Below are 13,356 nucleotides of genomic sequence, written 5' to 3' on the forward strand. Positions count from 1 at the left end.
AGCTTGGCCATCAAGATCCCAGGGGAGTAGCTTAGCCTATAGGATCCAGGGGAGCGGGGTGAATCTCACATTTCCCAACTTAAAAAGCAGTAAACCCCAGGATGAATGTGTAAGATGGCAATGTTTCTGGGTGTACTGTTCCATGAGGAGCAGGCAAATACTGATTTGCATGAGGTGGTTGTCTGGAGCTGATTGGGAGTTTGGTGGACAGGTACTTCATTGCATCACTGTCCCCCCAACTCAAGATCTGCCTGCTCAATTTAAGTCAGACAGGCAAGTTTAATTCTAATAGAGTAAACTTTACTCTGTCAGTGAAAACCTTCTTTTCACAGCCTGACAGAGTAGGTGCCATCAAGAGTAAGCTAACAGACTATCCACCCTGTGTAGCGGGTGTAGGACTTGGCCTTTTTGGTTAAAGTTCCCTAAACGTTTTGCTTTCCTCCTAGACCGTTTTCCTGACAAGGAGTTGCCAATTTAGATGCTTTGGGTACTTTGCCACTGCTGATCAGTGTCAAAGTACAAGTGTTCCCTATGTAAAATGTAATGGTAATTGGTTGACCATGATTGGTATGTTTGCCTTACTAGTAAAGTCCCTAGTGATGTGCACTGTGTGTGCCAGGGCTAGCAATGCAAAGGCGCGCAGAGAAGGGAACTCAGGCCTGCAGTGTAGAGCCTGCGCCCAGTTTGCAAATTTTGCATGTTGTCCTGACAAGTGCAACCACTTGTCAGGCCTGACTTTCCCTTTTACATACACATTGGGCACCCCTGTGGTAGGTCCCGGGTAATCCCTGGGCTGGGTGCAGTGTAGGGATAAGGCAGGACATATACTAAGGTGTGTGTTATGTCCTGACAGTGAAAACCACTCCCTTTCGTTTTTCACTGCTAAAAAGGCCCATAGGACAGAATGGGGAAGGCTGGGTGTTGTGTTTGTTAGCCTAGCTTCCTGTAAGTTTATAAGGGAGAGGTGAAGTTTAGTATGTATGAACTCACAGTGTTATAACACATCTTTTTTGTCACTGTATGTTCAGAAACCACTCTTTTAGAAAGTGGCTGAGTTTTGTGCTTTAAGCATTTCTGTGTGTCTCTGCTGAAATTTGGATTGACTGTCTGGATCTGAAAGGTGAGAGGAGCTAGGAGAGGTCTTGACCCAGGGAGGGGCTGAGATGGCACCAGGCTGCCCTGCATCTGGAGAGTAGGGGGAGGAGAAGCCTGGGAGGTGAAAAGGCCTGGGCTGGTGATATAAACCAATTGACCCATCTCCTGCTGAGTGATTATTTATTTTATTTATTTATTATTAGAACTTATAATGCGCAACAGCTACCCGCAGTGGGTTTCCCGGCGCCAGGGATAGACTCAAGAAGAAAAGAAAACACAGTACTATGCCAAAAACCAGCTGAAACAGCAAAATAGAGCTATTGAAAAAGCAAAGTCTTAAGTTTTTTTCCGGAAACCGAATAAGTTGGCCTCAAATTTAAGGGCAATAGGCAGTGCGTTCCAAAATTTGGGGCCACGATGGGAAAAGGACCGACCACCCATTTTTACAAGTTTGAATCTTGGGACAACAAAATCACCATTAGCAGAGGATCGCAACGTGCGATTGGGTTTGTAGGTCTGAACAAGACTCTTTAGATATTTTGGGGCCGAGCCCTGCTTAATCTTAAAAAGGTAACATAGGGCCTTAAATTTTATGCGGCTTGGGACTCTCAACCAATGCAAATCGCGAAGAGCCTGAGAAGCCGAGGATCTCCGAGGTAAATTACAGAGAAGTCGTGCCGCCGAGTTTTGCACCACCTGAAGTTTATTCAAGGTGACGGTGTCGGCACCAAGATAAAGAACGTTTCCGTAATCAAGGCGGGACATAACTAACGCCTATACTACGGTTCTCTGAGTAGAGTGGGGGAGCATCCACAGAATTTTCTGAAGCCATCTTAGGATGGCAAAACAAATAGAGGCAACCTTAATGGCTTGCTGCCTCATAGATAACTTATCGTCTATGAGAAAGCCAAGGTTACGAACTACAGAGACCGGTTGTGGAAGGGGTCCCATATCACTTGGCCAATGCTGAGGACCCCACAACTCTTTATTCTTCCCCAAGATGACGACCTCAGTCTTATCGCCATTCAGCTTGAGTAGATGCATTTGCATCCACTCAGCAACACGCGATAGTCCGGTCTTCAAGACAGATACACTGTTGCCTTCACTGCTGGAGAGAGAAAAAACAATCTGAGTGTCATCGGCGTATGAAAAAATTGTCAACCCAGCGTCCTCTACGATGGTAGCCAGGGGTCTAACATAGAAATTGAACAGCAAAGGGCTAAGTATAGACCCCTGGGGAACGCCGTACGCCGATGAACAAGTGGCCGAGACGGCTTTCGCCGAAAAGACCTGGAAAGTGCGCTCACTCAGAAATGAGGCAATCCAGGCAAGCGCAGGGCCATCTACTCCCAGGGACTGGAGAGAGTTTAAAAGGATGGAATGGGACACGGTATCGAAAGCAGCACTCAAATCCAATAGGATGAGTGCAGATGTTTCCCCTCGATCAATATCGTGCCGCAACCTCTCCGTAACCCCAAGGAGAGCGGTCTCGGTAGAATAATGCGCTGGAAAGCCGGATTGGGAAGGGTGTAAAATTTCCGAACTTTCCACTAGTTGATTTAACTGAGAGTTAACATGTCTTTCCAGCACCTTTGAAAAGAAAGGCAACAAGGATATAGGTCTAAAATTAGCCAGATTGGAAGTGTCCACACCTGCCTTCTTTAGGAGAGGGACAACCATTGCGTGCTTCCATTCTTGTAGCACATGAGACTCAATCAAAGAAGCATTGAGAAGTCTTATGAGAACCCGCCGGGGTTCAAGGTCCAGTAACTTTAGAACTTTCACTGGTATTGGGTCACGAGGAGATCCAGATCTAATGCTGTTCAGACAAGAGAGAAAGGAGGTGTCATCAAACAGTTGCCAGTTGGTGACCTTCACCAAAGGGGAAGGTGGTTCAGGCACAGCCGATTGCCCCAAATGAGATTCAGTTGCTATCAAGGGAAAGCTCATAGAATCATATATGCGTTCGACCTTGGCAATAAAAAACTCGTCAATAGCTTTACATTGGTCTTCCTCCAAAGCTGGAGGGATCGGGACAGTGTCTGCTCCTGTTAACTTTTTAACGACAGAAAAGAGGGTGCGTGGGCAATTCTGTGCCTGCGTCACTGTATTCACAGTGTAAGCGGCCCTGGCTATTTTACATTGGGTATGATACCCCTTCAAGGCTTCTTTGTATACTGCTTTTCGAGTAGCGGAGTAGGAGTACCTCCATTTCCTTTCAAGCACCTTGCACTTGGCTCTTAAAATCTTCAGGTCATCCGAGAACCAAGGTGCAGGGGGATGATGTGATCTGGGACGTTTCGATGATAGAGGCAGTAAAGTAGTTATAGCACTAGTAAACCAGTGAGATACTGCCATGTTCAGCTCTGAAACAGGAACATTAGTATCGGGACAAGTATTGGAAAGGTGCTGATTGAACTTTACAATATCAAGTTTTCCCCATTGATGAATAAGTTCATCCTTTCCACTGCAACCCTTAACTGGGCTCTTAATAAAGGACAGGGAAAAATGAACTGCGAAGTGGTCAGACCAGTCCAACGGACGAGCACTTTGAGAGCAATCAAAGTGTAAATTAGAAAGAACAGGGTCCAACAGGTGACCAGCAAGATGAGTGGGCCCAGAGTTCTGTAGTGAGAGATTCAGAACTTCAAGATCATTTAGGAAATGCATACTAACAGTACACCGAGGGTCTTTAAGGTGCAAATTAAGGTCACCTAAGATGGTGAAGTTTGCCGCTCTAAGAAGCAAAGGAGCTATGGATTCGGCGAAGGACAACGTCCATGTACTCGCTTTACCAGGGGGACGATAGACCAAAAGACCCGAAAGAGTAAATTGGGGGTTAGTTGCCAATTTAAATAAAGCAGCCTCACAACCAGGCAGGAGAAAGGCTTCAAGCTTACACACGTAGCTAGATTTAAAAATTATAGCAATGCCCCCTCCTGTTCCGGAGACTCTGTCCTGCCTTACTATAACATAGTCGTCAGGGACAGCGACAGCAACATCCGGGCCAGAACTTTCCTGGAGCCATGTTTCAGTAAGAAATATTGCATCCGGCTTCTCATCAATAATAAAATCATAAATATGATATTTATGTTTCGGAAGAGACCTACAATTAATATTCCAACATCGAAGTGGAGAACAAGTGGGTGGAGTTTTAACAGTTCGCCGGCTCCCACGAGTTCGAATGTGAGTCAAAGCTTTACATCTAGTCATTTTGCGTGTGTAAAAATTACAACCAGGACATTTGAAATTATGAGTCGGTAAGACGCAGGAAATACAATTAACATGAGAGGAAGGTCGCAAGTTTTTTAGGGCCTCACCTGTATATGTGCGAGTTCCTGCAGATGTATGGCAAACTGCCATGGTTAATGTAAGGAGAATGGCCCCTGGACCCGTCCAGACGCGGACGGGCGCAGACGGGCTAAACTCTGGCGTGAACTCCGGCTGAAATCCGGCGTCCCGCTGCGCGTGTCTGCTGCGCGTTGGTGTGGCTTCCTTATGTAGTGGTCTAGTGACCTTGCGACCCTAGACCGCTGTAAGCACACTACAGCCACCGGACATGATTCCCTCACCTAAGATGGCCGCCAGTCTCGAGTCAGGGCAAAGGACCCGCGAAACGCGGTGATTTAACAATTTTACAGTGCAGGTAAGCTGAAATGAGTGCAAGTCTGCGGGCAGCACTTTTAAAAACAAGGAAGATTCAAAATTAAATAAGAAATAAAATATCTAACAGGAATTATTCAAAAGTAGCACAGAATACGCAAGATGCTCAACTAGCATATGTAGTCCGAGCGCTGCTAAAAAGATTTGCTGGCAGTAAGGCACAAATGCGTCTTCATGTATCAAGGCCGATTGCCTGATTTGCCTGCCTTATGTAGTGGTCTAGTGACCTTGCGACCCTAGACCGCTGTAAACACACTACAGCCATCGGACATGATTCCCTCACCTAAGATGGCCGCCAGTCTTGAGTCAGGGCAAAGGACCCGCAAAACGCGGTGATTTAACAATTTTACAGTGCAGGTAAGCTGAAATGAGTGCAAGTCTGAGGCAGCACTTTTAAAAACAAGGAAGATTAGGGATCCAGCGCCCCAGATTCAAAGGGAGAAAGGTGACACTGGGAGGGAGACACCCAGAACTGATTTAGGGAGGGGTCAGGGACCCCTGAGCACAAACGAACTTCAAAGACATTAAGGGGTATAACTATGAGAGCTGAAACCCTTGAACGTGGGAATGAAACAGTAATGGATTGAGACTGAAAAGGCTTGGACCCATTCTGTGGTCAAAAGGAACCTCTGCTACGGAAGGAGCAACTGAAGAGACTGCTGTGGAAAGACCAATCCTTGCTTTGTGATCCGGGGCTGGTCTGCAGTTTGCAGTTCTAACCAAGGGAGAGGCTGTTGGGACTGTGCTTGGAGGTGCTGGGTCCCCCTGCTTGAAGAAGGCTGTGCTTTGTGCTGTGTCTTGTTACCCCAAGGGCCCGAGATGAGCTGGCTCCCCGTTTGGAAACACAGGAACATAAAAGTTTATGGAGAAATCCCAAGCAACATGGTGTGCGCGTGCTTTTGCAGCTTGAGACCCTCAGAAGTTGTGCCTTGTGATCGTGGGCACCCAGGAGTAAGCCGAGTCTTGGACACGCAGAGTGCGTGTGGTGGTGCAGGCCAGGGCGCTGGTGAGGAGTGCCTGGTGGTTCTGTGCACCGAAAGAAGAAGTGAGTCTCGGACGCGCAGAATGCATGTCATGGTGCAGCCAGGGCATTGGTGAGGAGCGCCTGATCATCGTGTGCACCGAGGGAAGAAGTGAGGCTCGGACGCGCAGAGTGCGTGATGTGATGCAGCCAAGGCGTTGATGAAGATCGCCTGGTCATGGTGTGCACCGAGTGAAGAAGTGAGCCTTGGACAAGCAGAGTGTGTGTCGTGGTTCAGCCAGGGCATTAGTGAAGAGCGCCTGGACATCGTGTGCACCGGGAGAAGAGGAGAGACTCGGACGCGCAGCGTGCGTGTCGAGGTGCAACCTGAGGCACTGATGAGGAATGCCTGGGTAGTGTGTGCACCGAATTCGAAGTAAGTCTCCAAAGTGCTGAGGGTTGGTCTCGGTGTTTACTGAGACCGCCGTAAGGAGGGCCAAGTCATTGGGCCCTCAGAGTGAAACAGCAGAGGCCCAGACAGGCAGCCCCAGAGGAGCTGAGCCACCGGCCCGAGCTTGCCATTCCCATTGACGGAGTTCTGGATCAAGGCCCAAGTCGCTGAAGGAGGAGAGGAGAGTGGGGTCACACCCGCTCAGATAACGTGGATCACCACCTGGGGTGGGGTGCGGGCCCGGAGAGACACTCTCTCGGCCTCTCACTTCTGTCAGCTGCGTGAGCCTGTTGCTTCAGCTCGTATCTCGGCCCGCGCTGGCCCAAGGCGGGGCAGTACTGGGGCCGGAGTGAGAAACAGTACTTTTGTGTCATTATTGATTCATATTGGGGCACTGTTAACGGAGCACCTAAACTGTCGTATTACACTTTGCATTATTTCTGCTAACGAACTATCGAACTGTCGTATGACGCCTGACCTCATTTGTGCCTGACGAACTACATGCTTGGTGCGCTACGCACTGCATTGTTTTTACCTTGCAAAGTACTTGATTGTAACATGACGCATTGCATTATTTCTTCATCGCACAGTACCTGATTATAACGTGGCGCAGTGCATTTTTTCTTCATTGCACAGTACATGATTGTAGCGTGACACATTGCTTTGTTTCTTCCTGGTACAGGGCAAGCTGGTAGTGATACACATTGCATTATTCCTTCTAATGCAAAGTACATGAATGTGGCGCTACGTATGGCATTGTTTCTCTGTTGCACAGCACAAAAGAATATTGTTACACATTGCAGTATTTCTTTTCTTTTGCAACGTGTCTGATTCTAGCAATACAACTTGCCTAACCTTTTGGAAATGGTTAGAAGTGAGCTTAACTGTTGGTTAGAAGTGGTGGTTTGGATTAGAACCTACAAATCCACCAAAAGGAATACTATCCATTCTTATATGTTGATTTTGTATCGTGCTATATAAGGATTATAGTATACTCATTTTATAAAAACTCATGTAGAGTCTATTTGCGGTAACATCATTGGGTTGCTGTGAGTGTGGTTGCACATACTGTACACTCGTGCCTGGGAGTTAAGCCTGGCTACTCGTGCCAAGCTACTAAGGGCTGTCTCAGACGGTGTCCTTACTTAGCCTAATGTTGAAACGAGGGGTCGGGGACTCCCGCCTCCAGCATTTGGTGGCGGCGGTGAGGGATAAGGACCCCCCACTTCCAACAGTGGGGAATGTTGGATGATTTTTTTTTTTTGGGCCATTACTGCCAGGTATATCTTGGCAATGAAGAACAGTAAAAAACAGAAAAATTATTGCTTTGGGAGTTTATTTTAAAAAAAATGAAAAACTTTGACAGACAGCCATTGTGTTTGATGGAGCTGGCCGTTAAACCTTTTCTACATTAACAGGAATGGCCAAGATGGCAGTTCCTGCAATTGTATTGAGATATCCGTTGGGGCAAGGGCGTCTGTACTATCATCAGGATAGCTTTTCTAAGTAGCCTTGGTGGCATTTCTCTTTGTATGTGTGCTAAGAGAAACCAAAGAGGGAAAATATTTTTCTTGTTAAGCTTGTGTAAGGCAGGCACTCCATTTTGGCTTACACCAATGTCTCCAACACTTTCTAAATATGGGTGTGTGTCAAAATCTGTGGGTTGATGTGTAGGAACACCCGGTGCCATCCATGGAACGCTTACCTGACAAAAATTAACGCAAGTCAGAACAATGCACTGCATTACTTTTCCTTACAAACCCACATACATTGATATTTGCATGGCTTTGTAAATACCAAAAAGGATTTTGTGTTGGGGCTCAGTAAAAAAAGTGACTGGACCCTGACTCAAACTCTTTGTTAATCTGGGCCTATGTAATATGGCTTTGGGTTAAAATCCACGAGTGGATACATAGAATGCCAATGCACCAGCCACAGAACCTGATGCAAATTAACACAACTCAAAATCTAAATATGGTGTTGAAAATATATTTATGCTCCTGATTCAAAATAATTAACATGCTAAAACCTCTTATTGAAATCAAAATGACAAGAACAAAGGACAGAGACACAGCAGACCCGACACAGGGACCCAGACCCAACTACCAAGACAAAAATGTATTTATTTGGGGGGTGCACACAAAAAACAACCCCTCTGTAGCTGTGCCCCTGCTCTGTCCGCTAGTGGTAACCACACTTAGGGCACCATTACGATGTCCGCCCGCCACTGTAACAATATGCGGGACAGCCTACCAGGGGTGCGGCGGTCCCGCTGTGCCTAGTAGGATGCGACCGCCACCCTGGCGGTCGCATCACGCATATTGAACATTGTGGCAGGCGGTGCTTCAAGCAGAACCCGCCACAATGTTGAATATGCATGTTGTGCATTGACATGCACAACGTGACAGGCACCGTGCGGTGCCTACCACCTTGTGCATGCCAATATAGGAGGGTACCATAGGTACCCCCCAAGTGCAGCCCCTTACCCCACAACCCCCCCCGGGGGCCCGTAACGGGCCCCCAAAGCAATCTCAGCCAGCCTTTCCATGGCAGCATCGCCGCCATGGAAAGGCCTTTCTGCTTGACCATGCTAAAATGGATGGTGGTGCCTGCAAGGCACCGCCGTCATATTAGCTCCCTTTTCCGCCGGTCGGCAATCCGACCGGCGGAAAAGCGGCGGATGGTCGTTCCGTCCGCCGCTGGGCCCCTCGCCATGCCAATATGGCGGGGAGTCCAACAGGGGCATTTGGTGGGCGGATCGCCACCGCCGAGCCAGCGGTGGCCTCCGCTGGCCCAGCGGTGGTGATCCGCCCGTGATAGTAATGACCCCCTTAGTATGAAAGATGCACATGGTATGCCCCTGCAAGACCACAGAACCCTGCTGTCAGTCTTAATCTATGTCGCAAAGGTTTCTAGTCCACATGCAAGAACATCATGTGTGATGAGGTTGGTGTCAAAAATCTAGAGCTTGGGGGACGTGGCTAAGACGCGCATGGAGCAAGACGTGTCTTGCTAAGTCTCCGCTCCGGGGCATCCCGTAATCCCGACCACTGGGCCTGCTTTCGACGCAGATGAATTGTTCCGCTGTGGTGGTGTGACAGCGCTGCCTGGATCAGCGGGGACCCGCCGAATCACTCCTGAGAGGCAGTGATCTCGCGGCGATTTTCAGCGCCCTTCCTTGTGGGTGCCATCTTGGAGGACGGCGGGGGAGCATGTCTGGGGAGATCGGCGGCCCTGTCCTTGAACGCTGGGGAGCCCTGCCTTCATCGGGTGTGCTGCTGAATGCTCCTGACGACGACGACGAGCCGGGTTGAGCCCTCGTTAGCAGCCTGGGCCCCTCTCTACCCTCGGCGCTACACGGCCCGGAGGCTACTCGGGGCCTCCTGGCTGCCTGGCTCACTTCTCCCGCCGCCACAACAACGCATGCACAGGGAGAATGACTGCTGCATCCGCCTGTGTCCGGTTGAGGCTCTGCTGTCCCTGCCTTACCGGGTTTGGGCTCCAAGTGCTTCCTTGCCTCGGCCCCAGCTGCTGCCTCTGCCACCCCCGCTACTAGGGCAGTGCCAGTGCGTGCCGGACTAGGCCCTGTCGTTGGGCCCTCACCAGCGTGGCGCTCCGCGCTTGGAGTCCCGGAACTACACCGCCTGTCTTTGCCTGCCTGCCCAGACCACATATTGCCTGGAACCTTGCCTGAGTGGGCCAGGGGGATGCTGTCGTCGACCCTGGACAGTGCTTGGAAGGGCACTGCCACATGGCTGCAGAGGGACTTGCGAACCTCCAGGGAGACCTCTGTACTTCAAGGCCCGTAGGAGCACCCTTCTTCCACCTGGCTCATTGGTCGCCCGTCCTCTTGCCCTTCTGATTGCTGGGGGCGGACGCCGGTGGGATTCCCCTGCACCGACGCGGATGCTCCTAATCAAGCAGCCCACTGCAGCTCATCAGCGGCCGCGGGGAGAGAGCGCGTTGCACTCGCTGGATGGCTGAAAGAGCCTTGTGGCCCCTGGACTTCTGCTTTTGCCTCCACCCTCCGCGCCTGGGCCTGCGGCCCCTAGTGCCTTCACCCTCTTTCCAGCATTGGTGTCCACCCTGCTGGGCTGCGCATTGGGGCACAATCCTGTGTGTAGGCCCACACGAAGTCAGTTTGCCCAGCGCTCCCTGGGGGTGGCTGGTCTGCTGGGCTCTCTCTCCTGGTCGGCCCTACTTGCCCTGCTGCGCCTGGTACCTCTTCTCTCCTTGGGGACGGATCTGGTCTGCATCATCCTGTGAGGGGCCTCCTTCCTCTTGACCTCTTGTCATCAGCCTCCCCGGGTACTTCTCTTCACGTCTCTTATGAGTTTGGTCTCCTGGCCCTCCTGATACTCTCTTCCTCCTAGCTGGGGGCCTTGTCTCTCTGCCCGTGACAGACATGCCTCCCAAGAACAGGAACAACAAGGATGCTGATTCTGCAGCCTCCCGCGATAACCCTGTCACCTCCTTGTGGTCCAAGGCGGCCCCACAATCGCAAGAAGACTCCTCTTCCTCCTCAGCGCCTGCTGGGATGACCGCCTCTGGCGCTCCGGTCACCCAGGCTTTCATGTCCTCCTTCCTCCAAGAGATTAAGAATGAGATCGGCGCTCTCCGGCAAGACTTAAAGTCTGGGCCTCAGGACATCCGTAAAGAGGCCACAGAAATAAGTGATAGGGTGGACGGCCTGGAACGTACAATGGACATCCGGACGAAAGATCTTGAACACCTCTGGCGCAAGGTATCTGAACTTGAAGACCGAAACATCCCCTTTCAGCTGAAGCATGAAGATTTGGAGAACCGAAGTCAGCAAAATAACGTGCGCATCAGGGGCATTCCTTTGGGAACAGAGGGGGCGGACATCTGGAAATATACAGCAGACCTCCTCCATGCTGTGCGAGAGGGTGAAGGTTCCTCTCTGCCAATGCTTGATAGAGCGCACCGGGTGTCTGGCCCCTGCAATCGTCCTGACTTCATTCCGGACATTATCACCAGAATCCACTGAAGTACCAAAAAAATAAACTAAAGGACTATACTTACCAATAGTCCCAATACCATTACCAATAATCAGTCAGCTGGCAGTGAAGAAGGTTCAATCATTTATTAAGCAAAATACTCTATAGAGGAGCCTCTCTGAACCTCACCCATCAGGTGCGCAGAGAAGACTGCTGGCTCATATTCAAACATGAGGTTATATACTTTTCAGTTCAACACATATAATACAGTGAATGGAAAAACACCAGTTGGCCCTGGAGCTCCAGGAAAGGACCATATATGGCACAGCTTGGAAAAGAACGAAGGCACAGCTATCTATTACTGGGGAGGGCAGGAGGGGTGACTTCCTTTCGTCTCTGTGCTTGGGAAAGAAGAGGCGGCGCCTTCAGGAATGCTCTAATCACTCCCAAAGCCAGATGCAACCTTGAGTCTAAAACAGTAAGGAAAACAGGCTACCTTCAGCTGCTACCAATAACTCAGATGAACAGGGAGCTTGAAAACAGCACGTGATCAGCACGTGATCAGCACATGTTAAGAAAATGGCGTTGGTAAGGTTCTTGGACTATTCGTCTAGCAGCAGATTTACATGGAAGGGAAGGAGGGTTTCTTCCTAGCAAAAGACATGTATATCAAGCAGAAAGCATACATATAGATACATCATGCTAACATAACATAGGTCCAATACCCCTTGTGCACGAGAAATCTAATTTTTATCCCTCAGAACGGCCCTTTTAGCATGATGTAGCTAACTAAAGCAGTTCAGTCTTCAAATATCTCTCTATCAGTGTCATTGCCTGCAGAGGGGTGAGATAACAACTACCTTGCACAAAACCATTATTCATTTAATTAATTATTTCACTGAAAGCCAAGGAGATTTCATGAGGAAAATACTAATTGAGGCCTAAGGCCTAGGTCAACTTATACTGTTGGATGACATGTATGAAATAATATTGTTCTGCTTGATTATATGCAGATATCCGAATACATATCCAAATAATGACATTTCGCATTGTATATGTCTAATTGATTCAATTAAATACACACGCTATTACACAAAAACACTAGATACCTGTTATGATTAAAGGTAGATGCCTGAAGATCATGAATATGAGGCACCTATACAAATAGAGTGCGGAACGCGCTCTATCAGTTCCCCCCCTAATGACTTGTGTCATAACACCAACACTCTTTTACTTTAGTGTACTTCTCTCTGTAGAACTGACCGACCTAAACAGAGGGTGTAGCTTTCTGTCCCTGTCTAAATCTCTCTAACCCTTTCAGATGCTGGTAATGACTGTTCTGTAGTCTTTCCATTTGCTATTCTCGTTTCTTTAAGACATTTTCTTGATGTCTGGCTCTTCGCCAATTACATGCTTTGATGACTCCCAACAAAAGAATTAACAAGTATGATAATTGGATGGGGCTAAATAAACTGAGGGTAGAAGAAATTAAAACATAGCACAACCTGAACAATCTACTGAAAACGTGACATCAACATGGGCATTTCAGACAATATGCATTCAGGGTGTATGAACAAGGATGGGCTATTTATCATGACTTCTTCCTACAGAAATACTCCCAACTTCTTCTGCACAGAACAGGGTTGCTGTGTCCGTTACTAGGATAGGTATGACTTTTCTCATGGGAAACACTCTGCTCATGTAAAGACCTGAAGTACTCAGTGATGTTGGACCACTGGAAACCCTACACTTCATTTTCTTATCTAGCCAGGAAACATTCATGCTTCCCTCATTACATTCAGGCAAGCACTTAGATGCACAATACCCTTTTCTCCGTCCTTTTTTCAGGATCTAACTCCAATGCAATGCACTGTACTCCAGGACATCTTTACAACCTAATTTACTTAACTTAGAGTGTAATAAATACATACCACCATAACTAGGCCTCTCAACCTACTCACATATAGCAAGAATAGGGACAAAACCAGATCATCTTTTGCTAATCAGAATGGGAAGCAATCCATGGGCCCTACAGCTAGTAGATACTATCATCACTCCATCTGTGTCCGTCCTTGTGCGGAATCAAACGTGTCATAGATATACTCAGGTAAAACAGTGGCGATCCTTATCAATGCTCTCAGGTGAAATGGAGATACTCTTTATCAGAGTACGGACTTGATGCTTTCCTACCAAACAGAACACTACTCTAAAACAGTGCCAGCAGAACA

Source organism: Triturus cristatus, chromosome 8 (assembly GCF_964204655.1).
Source record: "Triturus cristatus chromosome 8, aTriCri1.1, whole genome shotgun sequence".
NCBI classification, from domain to species: domain Eukaryota; kingdom Metazoa; phylum Chordata; class Amphibia; order Caudata; family Salamandridae; genus Triturus; species Triturus cristatus.